General features: G+C 44.5%; 1 long non-coding RNA gene across 1 annotated transcript in view; it reads left to right on the forward strand.

The window, feature by feature from the left end:
- The first annotated feature begins 585 nt into the window (after positions 1–585).
- The window catches only part of LOC138295401 (uncharacterized), a 35,424-nt gene continuing 22,863 nt past the window's right edge, over positions 586–13,146 (forward strand). The window contains exons 1-2 of the long non-coding RNA XR_011203594.1: positions 586–667; positions 6,794–6,970. This is a non-coding gene — a long non-coding RNA (uncharacterized lncRNA). The remainder of the gene's footprint in view (positions 668–6,793; positions 6,971–13,146) is intronic.

Raw genomic sequence — 13,146 nt, forward strand, 5'->3', positions numbered from 1 at the left:
CATTTTAGCCAGCTTCCCATTGTACAAACGTGATGTTCGGTGGTTGCTGTCATTAGGCCCCTCCTGCCTTAACAAACCCATAATAGTAGCCTGGATTTTTTTCTTTTCTGAGGACACTGAAGCAGTGACTTCCGAGAAGTAGGAGGTGGCAGACTCAATGTGCATCTTGGGCAGTCAATGTATGCTGTTGTGTCTCCATGTGACTCTTGTGCCATTTTGAGGTTGCTGAGGTGGGTGAGACTGGTGCACTTCTAGGGGGCAGATCTACTTTGCGTAAAGTACACTGAAGATTATGGCAACAATGACTGTTTCTTAGCTGCACATTACTATCATTTCAAATATTTAAACAGACGGTGCTCAAACACTAAACACGTACCTGCTGCCAAAGTACGCATACTGGGATAAAATAAATTTAAACCAGTTAATCACAAACCAGAAAACAGTTAGCGGAGCACACATATTATAATTCCTAAGCTTCACCAAAATAACCGTATCAATATAAAATTGTGTGTCAATACAGACATATTATTTAATTGCAAAGTATGTTTACACAAAAGTAATAAAGTGTCACCCTCTTCTTCCTTAGCACCTTCACTCCCACCGTGATCGGAGCTGATTACCTACTCTCCTCGCCTTCACCATCACCACCTGCAGCAATTTATTTAAGGTGATCCTCCCACTGGATTGCGTGATGTTATTTCATATGGGTCGTTTGGCTCTAATACCATAGTGTGAACCAGGCTTACCTCGACGAACACTTGCCTAGCAAATTGAGCATATTGCAACATTATCCTCCTGCTTTGCTAATCAGAAAAAAAGTCCCAAACTAAAGAGGAGAACTTTATTAGTGTGCCTGTGCCAATGCATGAAAAAGAACTGGAGGTAGGGGAATGTGTTGTTGATTGCCTCACTGCAGTGCATACTTCCACTGCGGTAGGGGTTGATGCAGGTCTCAGAAGGGGCTTACAAATATGGGAGCTAGTGCTGGCGGTGGTACCAGTGCCACATCCCTCAGAGCAGGTTAAATAGAAGGGGTCAGCTTCCATGACAATGAATGGCTCATCATCCTCCTCATCCCCTTTCATAATGGTTTCTTTTACCCAGTCTCTCCTGGCAGTCTTGAACTCTGCTGGAGTCCAATTCATATCCAGATCATCAGAAAGGGGACTTGGAGATGATGGTGGAGTACCCTTTCTTTTTCTTGCTGGAGATCTGAGAGCCAATGATTCTAAAAGAGGAAGTTCTTGCTCAGAAGTAAGCTCAACCTCCTGTTCTGCTCCTCCTTCAGGAATATCTGCCATTACTGGCTGAGGCTGCTGTCCACTCTGCTCTTTTTCCTGCAATGATTGAGTCCTACTTTGCAAAAAAGACAAGTCCAATTCAATGTCACTGCTTGTCGGCATCACCATGATTATAGTGGCTTCCTCTCTGACAGACATGGGCTTAGGTTGGGATGGTGCTATTGATGTAGGAGTGCTGCTCCCAGCTTGTTCCCTGGAGGCCGCTGCAGCAGGCAAAACTTTCCAGAAAAAGGTTTTGGTCGGCACTCCAGTGGTGGAAAGCTGCTTCTTCTCATTCGCCTCTTTCTTGGTAACACCTTTCTTTGGGGCCATTTTGAAGCTGTCAGTTGGCAGAGGCAGTGGCACTAAGCTGCACAAGCAGAATGTGCTGTGTGGTCATGTCACTAGTACAGGCCTTCTGTCTTACTGTGGGTGATGTCTCTTATGCACCTAAAACAAACAGGCAAGAAAAACATTTAGTGAAACATTAGCATTGTTGCAGATTTTATTAGTACAGACAAAAACAATGGGCATGATTTAGAACTTGGTGGACGGGTTACTCCCTCACAATGGTGACGGATATCCTTTACACAGAAATCTAAATCCCATCGGCTACAGTGGGATTTAGATTTCAGCGCATGGGATATCTGTCACGGCTGCGACAGAGTACCCTGTCTGCAGGGTTCTAAATCGGTCCCAATATAATTTTGTGTGATTGGTTACTTGAGTTATTATTCTAAATAATTAACAACAATATATCCTGCCATTGCAAAGTCAAACCAAACCACCATAACGTAAAATGTCACGTCCAATCAGGATACAAATGTAACTCTTTGCTTTATATGCACCTCTTCTAAGGGAGACACCTGTGGCAGTCAGGGAGGAGCATGTGAATATGGAATAATCCTTAAAAATAAAATCTAGTGTGCGTCTATGGCAGATAAGTGGGTCCAGGGGGAAACAGACTAATCCTTAAAAAAATGAATGATGCTGGTGTGTGTGCATCTACTATGGCAAGCAGTGGGTCCAGGGAGAAATGGAATAACACTGAAAAACAGAATGCACTTGTGTGGCTGTGCGCCTATGTCAGTCAGGGTGCAGATGGATGGAGGCAAAATGCAAAATAAAAAATTAAAAGAAATTACATTTAAAACTATGAAAATTAGAAAAAATTAAATAAAAACAATGAAATAAATTTAAAACAATAATAAACAAACAAAATGTAATTGCTGGTGTACTAAGGGACTATGAGGGCAAGGAAAGGACTATGAGGGCAAGAAGCTAGGTGAAAAAGTACTGTTCATCATTATCATAATCATAAAAAGCACTGTTCATCATAATCATAATATACATATACTACAGCACATCCTCAAGCATATTATTAGATTGATATCAGGGAAAAGTAAAAAAGTGAACAAAAACAAAAAACCATAGCCCTCTCCTATAACTCTCACTTGAAATTGGCTTTGAAAACTGAAATAAAGGGTCACTGTGCAAAATGGCAGCCAGCCACATGCTCAACCAATAACTATAGCAAGCAAGGCGGCATGGAGGACAAAAAACACATGCAAGCCGATGGCAAAGCATACTGGCTGGCTATACCAAATGGCTGCCAGTCACATGGTCAAACAAAAACAGCAATCAAGTAGGTATGGAAAACAAAGAACACACGCAAGCCTATAGCAAAGCACACTGGCTGGCTACACAAAATGTCTGCCAGCCACATGTTCAAACAACAACATCAAGTAGGGAGGCATGGAGAACAAAGAACACCTAAAAGTCTATGCCAAAGCACCCTGTCTGACTGCACAAAATGGTCACCTGCCACATAGTCAACAAACAGCAAGCATTGAGGCATGGCCACAACAAACAACACATTCAGGCCTATGGCAAAAGCACACTGGCTGGCTAAAAAAATGGCCACCAGCCACATGGTCAACAAACAAAAGCAAGGGAGGAGGCATAGCTACAATAATGAACACATGCAGGCCTATGGCAAAAGCACACTTGCTGACTACACGAAATGGCCACCAGCCGCATGGTCAACCAACAAGCAAGGAGGCACGGAAAACAAAGAACACATTCAGGGCTATGGACACTGACTACACAAAATGGCCCCTGGCCACATGGTATGGAGAACAAAGACAAATGGTGGCTATGGCAAACACACTCATACACTGGCCAGACACAGAAGGCATTGTAACACTGAAGAAAAGCACTCCCATTATACACTGTGTGCAGAAAAAATCATGTAAATAAAAAAATAACCCACCTTTTTAGTTTAATCCAATGCCACCTCTGTACTAAATGATGTTTTTTTATTGACATTAAAACAACATATACCACAGAAAGAGTTTTTTCATGAACGGATGACTAGTACTGGGCCTACTAGCTGGAAGGACCATTGGCAGACTAGCCCACATCATAAAATAAATGAATATTGCAAATGTACAAACATAGAGAAAATGTAGTGAACTGTGCAACATTTTTCCTTTACAAAAGCTGAAAAATGAAATGTGAAAAAAACTAGCCCCCTACCTAAACTCCAGGCCACCAATCAAAATTACATTTAAAAATCAAATAAAAGTACAAAGAAACACCAGTGCATGCCCTATCAAACAAACAACGACACCCTTATACAATAGTTTTTTAACTTACTTGTGATATCACAAAAATGAAGGGCCTTATTATGATTTTGGCGGATTAAAAAGTCCGTCTGCTGAAATCCCGACGGGGAGCTTGCCGCCAGTGTGGCTGCCTCCCTGCCGGGTCCCTTACGAGTTTCCCGCTGGGTCAGCGGAAAACGGCCTACAGCATTGTCTCCAGCTCTATTATAGATAATAGAGTCGGGGGCAATGCTGTAGTGCGCAGGGTGCACCAGCACCCTCGCAATATTCACTGTCTGCAAAGCCCATGCCGAGTGCCCCCTGTGCCCTTTTCATGGCGGTGAAACTGCAATGAAATCGCTGGCGGAGAACGAAGTCGAAATCCCTAGGAAAGTGCTGCTTGCAGCTCTGCCCCAGCAGGTTAGGACTGCCATGACCGCCAGACTGCTGAGACGACTAATACTGGCAGTGCTGGCGGTCTGACAGTGGTATTTCCACGGCAGTCGTAATATGGCACTTGGACCGCCACATTGGTGGTGGTCAGACCACCAGCACAAACCTGGTGGTCATGAAACCACCAGGTTTGTAATGAGGGCCAAAGTCCTCAAATCCAGTGGTAGATATGCAGCAGACAGAGAGAGAGTGATCCTTCCACCTCTAAATCCAAGAGAAAACTAACCAGGAGATGGACAGAGCACTGGGAGGAGCCTGCTGGACAGGAGCAGAAAGTTGGAGACTCTGGGGCACTTCCTTTCTGTTAAAAAAAAAAAAAAGGATTCTTACACTAAAAAGACAACTTGGAGTAAAATATCTACTCGAAAGGGTCTTTTCCAGTAGATTTAGCTGCTTCTCGAGTAGAGAACCTGCTTGAGGAGCAGCTGTGGTAGCTTGATCTTGCCAGTAGCAAGAAAACGGCACTGTTGTGGCCCAAAGCTGCACTAGCGGGAGTAAAATCTCTCCCTCACAAATGGCCTAAAAGTATTATGACACTCACCTACGCACAGCAAAACAAACCTCCCACTTGCCAAGGGAAAAAAATTACACCACACACCGGAAAGTGGAATTTATCAGGAACTCTGCATTACACACACTTGTTGGAGTTCCTGAATTCTACTAACTCTGCGAGGGGGTGATTTTTTCCACCCACCCCTCACTGTAACATTGTGGGAGTCAACTTGTTAGATAGATCAAGACCACCACTACATGTAATTTCAGTGAAGAAAAACATGGAGGGATAAACAACTTTGCTCTGACTGTTGGTAATTGGAAATTCTTGGATAGCAGGCATTTTCATAACCTGATCAGACCAAAATGTACATATTGCTCACCCACGCATGATATAAACTCCGGATTCCCCACATAGAAACATTATCAAACAACACCGTCTTGTATATGTCTAAAAATGCAGGATGGACAGATGGCTTACTAGCAAAATAGGAAGCCTTCAAAGTTTATCTGAGAAGCATGTGGATGCCTCTGAAACTCCAAATTGCACTGCAAACATCTAGAAAGGGGAGAGCCAGCCACAAAACTACCAACAAAGCCACCTACAAAGCAGTACTTAGGAACTATTGCCAGTAACTGTGAGACACCTAGAAAAGAGACTTAGCTGAACACATCAAAGGGAGCACCAACAGCTGCAAGGAGATCATCTCGATCACCAAGGGTTTCACCACACCCACAGTCTCCGTCAACAGTCTCACCCCCTCCCAAGAACTCTGCAATGACCTAATAAACTTCTTTGAAAACAAATCACAAGTTTCTACAGCAACTTTGAACACCCAACAAACCATAAGGATCTCATTGCCAGCCTGCCAGTTCTAACCAAACCGACCACTTAACGTAATGAGAAACTCTCCCGGAGAAGACACAGTCATGATCATGAAGTCTGTACACTCAGAATCCCCTACAGATCCCTGCCCCCACCACATCTGCAACCTGGGAGCAGCACGAACCAGCCCTACCCTCATGCACATCATCAACACCTTCATCACATCTGACAAATTCCCTGTAGACTAGAAGCATGATGTGGTCAACACCCTCCTCAACCATGCCCCCCCCACCTTTTGCCCCTCATGAAGAGTGTCTGTCAGGCTGAACAAAGGTCAGCCTGACGGACACTCTTCATTTTCAGCTCAGACAGCCAGGAGTGAGACATGTGCGATTTGCGCAGACCCTTGGCTGCCTGAGCTGAACTTTGCTGGGCTGAGGAGGTCACAGCTCCTATGAGCGTGACCTCCTCGGCTCAGCAAAGGTGCCTCGAGGCCCTCCCCTGGGTGACGAGGAAAGCATCGCCCATTGACACTCACCCTGGGCGCTTCAGGTTTAAGCCTTGAAGCGCCCAGGGCGAGTGTCAATCATTGACACTTCATCACAGAGTGGGGTGGGGTCAGCAGTTTCACTGACCCCATCCCACTCTGTGACGAGGCTGGGACTGCTGCCTTCCCAATAGGTTAGCCAATGAGGGAAGGCAGCAGTCCCAACCCTCCTGGGACCTCGAGGCCGAAGGTTAGTGTGTGTGTGTGTGTGTGTGTGATGTTTTAAAACGAATGTTTGGTGCGTGCGTCTATGTTTGAATGTTATGAGTGTCAATGGATGTGCGTGCGTGCATGTGTGAAAGAATGAGTGTGTGTGGGTGATGTTTTAAAATTAATGTTTGGTGCATGCGTGCATGTTTGAATGGTATGAATGTTGTTAATGGATGTGCGTGCGTGCGTGCGTGCCTGTGTGTGAAAGAATGAGTGTGTGTGTGTGTGCTTCCCGCCTTCCCCCCTCCCTCCTAAAGCTGCCGGCCGCCACTGCTCCTCAGTTTAGCTCGCCAGGCATGCCCCCCATTTTTCTCTGTGTTTTTTGTTTTGGGCATTTCACATACACCTCACTGTCCCTGTTCTGTCTTTGTATTTACAGTGATCCTGCCACCATCATGTGCGTGCCTTGCGCCCAGATACGTTAAGCCCACTTATGCGCAAGATACCGCTGCATCTTTATTCTCTACTTTCAATAATGTGCTCAGGTGTTTGCTGTTTTGGCCGTCTGCCACGAGAGAAGTGCTACCAAGATTCCGGCTTTATCCTTACTCCTTTGGTAAGAGGCTCTACTACCTGGGGAAAATGTTTCTTGCTGTTACCATTGCCATAGCGATGTAATATTTTCACTGCATGGAAGTAAATATCACTACTGTTGATAGGTGCATAAAACTTTCATCTGTTTGTTTCTCTGACATGTTGTCCTGGCATTCTTAAGGACTGGTTTCAGGACGTTATTTAATCATGAACTTGCATCCCTTGGTAGCTTTTTATTAAAGAGTGCTATGGATTTATTAATTCTGTGTCTTACATAGTGCGGGGAAGTATTATGACAGTGACATGCAGCTTAATTAATTTGCTTTTAAAGCTCTCGCTATATTTTATGTGCACCTAAAATTTGCTTGCGGCAGCCGAGCTGACGCAGGCGTGAGTGCTTTGGTCAATAGTGCAGCACTTCACCATTTGGAATCCTAATGCGGCCATTGTCACATCTTTCTCTGTTAATGCATGTTTTCATTTAGCCACATGGGTCAGCAGACACACGTCATGGCATTTTGATCTGTCACCTATGCCATGCATTCCTAACATATTGATTACCTAAGTGCATTGCTGCACCTTGTCTAGACATAACAGAAGGAGCACTGGATTTATATGTGTTGCTAGTTTCAGGTTTACATGAAAAACCGCCATATGGGTTAATGTTTTAAAAACGGAATACTTTTGTTGGCTGCATGTTTTGGTTCGTCGCATGTCTTTTATTTAATGTCCTTTTGTCAGCACGCATTTTTTAGGTTTCGCCTGCCCAGCGCTTACGCTGTGCATGTTTGGTTTTTCCTCCGCCCTTTACCTAATCTCCCCATAGAATCTATTTCAATCATACTTGTCTTGAGGAATGTTTTTTTTTCTTTATCCTCTGCCCTTTACCTAATCTCCCCGGTTTATAGTACCACCAGTAACCGCACAGTATATTGCCTTTCCCAATAGATAAATCATAACCTTTTTCACAGAGTTTGAGTAACTTATATTGCACACCTGCTCACCAAGCTAAAACTTACCACAAAAAACAGCTTATTATTAATCACATAGGTGAAACTGCTATTGCATTTACCAATGCTTGTTGCCTTTGCAATGGAGCCACTGACACAGACATTTCGCCTGAGGAATGCTCATGCAAAAATCAAACTCGGACATCATACACATCTCATATCTTTATGATGTGGATGATGCTCTATTGAATCTTGGAGATGGGGCAACAGGGTTGCAGTCACTCTTGATACACTTTCAAAGCTTTGGATAACTATTCGGACTGACAGTGAAATCGGACAAGTTGGGTATATGCCATCTGAAATTGTCACCAGAGCTTGGCCTGCAGCCCAAGCTCATGGATTGGTTGCTCCTGACTTTCAAAAATCTGGGCACACAGATCTATCATACAGATCAGGCCCTGATTAACATATCAACAGCACTTTCAAGGCCCATTCAAAGGCCATTTGTTTGGAAGACACTGCCCCTTTTGATTTGGGCCAAGATGGCTCACCAAAATGATAGTCCTGACCCATTTCCTTTAGTATTTCAGCATTATAACAGTATGCTTGTTCAGGCCTCAATTAGCTGCAGTGATACCGTGCTGAAAGATATACTAAGGGGTAATTATAGACATAAAGCGTCCCTTAGCAAGCTCCAACTCTTGACTCTGAGGGCGCCCAGCACTAGAGCACTATTATCTGGTAGTGCAGTTCCAATGGACATTAAGATGATTGGTGGCCCTGACAATCCAGAGTGCCAATAAATATACAGAATAGCAGAGGAAGCTAGGGGCTGTGAAACACATCTCCTCAAAACAGCAGAAGAGTAGTCACTTACACACGCCATTGCATGTGGCAAAGTATTGCTGGAACAGTGCCCTTCAACAAATGTCCTGAAGATAGTATATGAACCTGAACTTCTTTTATGATACTTACGAAAAGATGGCAAGACTGGTGTCAAAGATTAACTTAACTGTTTGGATAGAGACCAGATATTGGAACTGGCCCTTTCTGCAGGATCACCCAAGATTTGTGCCTTCCTTTGCTGAACCTGTTTGTAATGGCTTTTATAACTCTGTGCACTTTTCCCTGTGAATCAGTTGTAAAGTGCTTGTGCTCTCCATTCTAAAAATGTTAGAATATATACCTGATTGGTACATTTAATGTACTTATAAGTCCCTAGTCAATAGTTCTACCTGTACCTGCGGCCTGTAATTTAAATGCTGCTAGTGGGCGGATGCATTCTTTGGTCTGCCCTCTAAAGAAGCACTGTCAAACATATCTCAGGTCTGGCACTGCAGCCTGTAGTGCAGCTTCAAACTTCCATTTCTACCTGGTGAAATAATTTTTTGCCACACCTAAATCTTAATTTTTACTACTTATTAATCACCCCTCAGTGAGGCCCTAAAGGCTTCTAGGGAAGGGTACCTGGTATTTAACAAGTACAACACATGGGTTTAAGTTTTACATGTCTGGCTGTCTGGTGATCCGTTGTGGTCAGCCTAACCTTTGGTTTTGACCCAGTCTACTGTGATCAAGGCTTATACATTGGTGCTCTATGCCTTTTGGTGCTATTTTCACTGCAAACTTTAACCCCTTTGCAGCCAAGGATGTAACGGTTACGTCCTTGGCTGCGGCGCTGAGGCACCAAGGACGTAACAGTTACTTCCTTGAACTGGCTCATGGGGGAGCGCTAGAGCCTCGCCTCAGCACCCCCACTGCAGGGATGGAAGGGGAATCGCTTCCCCTTCCACCCCCGTGGCCTCGGTTGACGCTGACCTCATCAGAGGGCTGACCCTCCACGCTGGAAGCTCAGCATTTCTCCTCCGATCACGTGGAGGGCCCGAGAGAGGCATCAAAGGCCTTTCCTTTCCTTTGATGTCTTTCTCAGCATTTCTGCTGCCTGATCGCAATGCAATCAGGCAGCAGAAATGCCCACTAGACTCCAGGAAGTTTGTTTTGTTTTTGTTATTGACATGAGGGGAGCGGCCCCTTGGGCAAGGGCCGCTCCCCAGGGGGCCAAATTGTTTTTAGGCCATTTCTGCCCCCCCTCGGGGGAGAAACCACTAGACACCAGGGATTTTTTTGGGGCACCAATTTCACGCAAGTGGAGCGAACCCTTAGGCAAGGGTCGCACCCCTGCGGGGGCAAATTAATTTTAGGCCATTTCTGCTCCCCTTGGGGGCAGATCAGCCTATTTCTATTAGGCCAATCTGCCCCCAGGGGGGCAGAAACCACTTAGGCACCAGGGAGTGGTGTGTGTATATGTGTGTGTTTTGTTTTGGGGGGGGCAGCCCCTTGGGCAAGGGTCGCTCCCCATGGGAGCACATTACTGTTGGCCATATCTGCCCCCCCTTGGGAGGCTGATTGGCCTATGAAAACCCACTAGAGACCAGGGAAGATTTTCTTCCAAAATAAGAGGGGGCCAAAGTTGTTCTGCCCACCAGTGGGCAGATAGGGCAATTACCCCTGATCCACATTCCCGGGGTGGCAGAAAGTCTACTAGATGCCATGGAATAAAAAAAGAAAGAAAAATAGTGGGGTGGTGGCTACCAACCAGTATGGTCCTGGTTATGCCCCCACCCCAACTGAAGGGGATAACAGTCTTTCAGCTCTCCCCCACACACTAAAACATCTTGTCCCACAACAAGCAAGAGGACATTTGATTATTTTAGGTTTTGGTTTTACATTTGGGCCATGAGAGCTTGGTTAACTCTCAAAATCGTCCCACTTGGAATGGTAAGAGCTGCACTTTTTGGACTTTAGGACGCTGCCATGTAGAAAAAGCCACAAGACCTAGACACATCTGAAAAACTAAACATCTGGGTGAGTCCAGGGTGGTGTGCTTCACATGCAACCCGCACCATTTTCTTACCCACGATGCCCTGCAAACCTCCAACTTTGCTGGAAATCACATATTTTTTCCCCATTTTTGTGATGGAACCTTCTGGAATCTGCAGGAATCCACAAAATTCCTACCACCCAGCATTGTATCATCTATACCGATAAAAATTCTGCCCCACTTGTCAGCCTAAAAATGCTTTTTTTCCAACTGCCCTTTTGGGCCCGCTTTGGTTCCCCCTCAGTTTCAACATGTTTTTGGCTCTTCCCTGTCATAGGCACTTGACCGACCTACACAAGTGAGGTATCATTTTTACCGGGAGGCTGAGGGGAACGTTGGGTGGTAGGAAATTTGTCCCGGTGCAGTGATCCCTCACAGAAATGTTGGAAAAATTTGATTTTTTAGCTAAATTTGAGCTGTGCTGAGGATTCTGCATAAGAAAACACTGGGGGATCCATGCAAGTCACACCTCCCTGGACTCCCTTGGTGTCTAGTTTTCAGAAATGTCTGGGTTTGGTAGGTTTCCATGTATGGCTGCTGAGCCCAGGACCAAAAACGCAGGTGCCCCTCGAGCAAAAACAGGTTGTTTTGTATTTGATAATTTTGATGTGTCCAGATAATGTTTTGGGCATTTCCTTTTGCGGACACTAGGCCTACCCACACAAGTGAGGTAAAATTTTTATTGGGAGACTTGGGGGAGCACAGGGTGGAAGGAAATTTGTGGCTTCTCTCAGATTCCAGAACTTTCCGTGCCCGAAATGTGAAGAAAAGGTTTTTTTTGGCCACATTTTGAGGTTTGCAAAGGATTCTGGGTAACAGAACCTGGTGAGAGCCCCACAAGTTACCCCATCCTGGATTTCCCTAGGTGTCTAGTTTTAAAAAATGCTTAGGTTTGGTAGGTTTCCCTAGGTGCCGGCTGAGCTAGAGGCCAAAATCCACAGCTTGGCATTTTCCAAAAAACAGCTCTGTTTTCTTTGGGAATATGTGATGTGTCCACATTGTGTTTTGGGGCATTTCCTGTCGCAGGCGCTAGGCCTACCCAAACAAGTGAGGTACCATTTTTATCAGGAGACTTGGGGGGAAACGCTGGGTAGAGAGAAATTTGTGGCTCCTTTCAGATTCTAGGACTTTCTGTCACCAAAATGTGAGGAAAAAGTGTTTTTTGGCCAAATTTTGAGGTTTGCAAAGGATTCTGGGTAACAGAACCTGGTGGATTCCCCTAGATGTCTAGTTTTTAAAAATGCACAGGTGTGGTAGGTTTCCCTAGGTCCCGGCTGAGTTAGAGGCCAAAATCTACAGCTAGGGACTTTGCAAAAAACACGTCAGATTTCAATGTAAAAATGTGATGTGTCCATATTGCGTTTCCTGTCGCGAGCATTAGGCCTACCCACGCAAGTGAGGTACCATTTGTATCGGGAGACTCTGGGGAACACAGAATAGCAAAACAAGTGTTATTGACCCTTGTCTTTCTCCACATTTATTTCTTCCAAATGTAAGACAGTGTGTAAAAAAGACATCTATTTGAGAAATTACCTGTAATTCACATTCTAGTATGGGCACCCCGGAATTCAGAGATGTGCAAATAACCACTGCTTCTCAACATCTTATCTTGTGCCCATTTTGTAAATACAAAGGTTTTCTTGATACCTATTTTTCACCCTTTATATTTCAGCAAATGAATTGCCGTATACCCGGTAGAGAATAAAAACCCATTGCAAGGTGCGGCTCATTTATTGGCTCCAGGTATCTACGGTTCTTAATGAACGTACAAGCCCTATATATCCCCGCAACCAGAAGAGTCAAGCAGACGTAACGGTATATTGCTTTAAAAAATCTGACATCGCAGGAAAAAGTTACAGAGTAAAACGTGGAGAAAAATTGCTGTTCTTTTCACCTCAATGTCAATATTTTTTTATTTCAGCTGTTATTTTCTGTAGGAAACCCTTGTAGGATCTACACAAATTACCCCTTGCTAGATTCAGAATTATGTCTACTTTTCAGAAATGTTTAGCTTTCTGGGGTCCAGCATTGGTTTCATACCCATTTCTGTCACTAACTAGAACAAGGCTGAAAGCACAAAAAATAGTAAAAATGGGGTATGTCCCAGTAAAATGCCAAAATTGTGTTGAAAAATTGAGTTTTATGATTCAATTCTGCCTGTTCCTGAAAGCTGGGAAGATGGTGATTTTAGCACCGCAAACGCTTTGTTGATGCCATTTTCAGGGAAAAAACCATAAGCCTTCTTCTGCAGCCCTTTTTTCCCATTTCTTTTAAAAAAACACATTTTCTGCTGTATTTTGGCTAATTTCTTGGTCTCCTTCAGGGGTACCCACAAAGTCTGGGTACCTCTAGAATTCCTAGGATATT

The sequence above is a fragment of the Pleurodeles waltl genome, chromosome 5 (assembly GCF_031143425.1).
Source record: "Pleurodeles waltl isolate 20211129_DDA chromosome 5, aPleWal1.hap1.20221129, whole genome shotgun sequence".
NCBI classification, from domain to species: Eukaryota; Metazoa; Chordata; class Amphibia; order Caudata; family Salamandridae; genus Pleurodeles; species Pleurodeles waltl.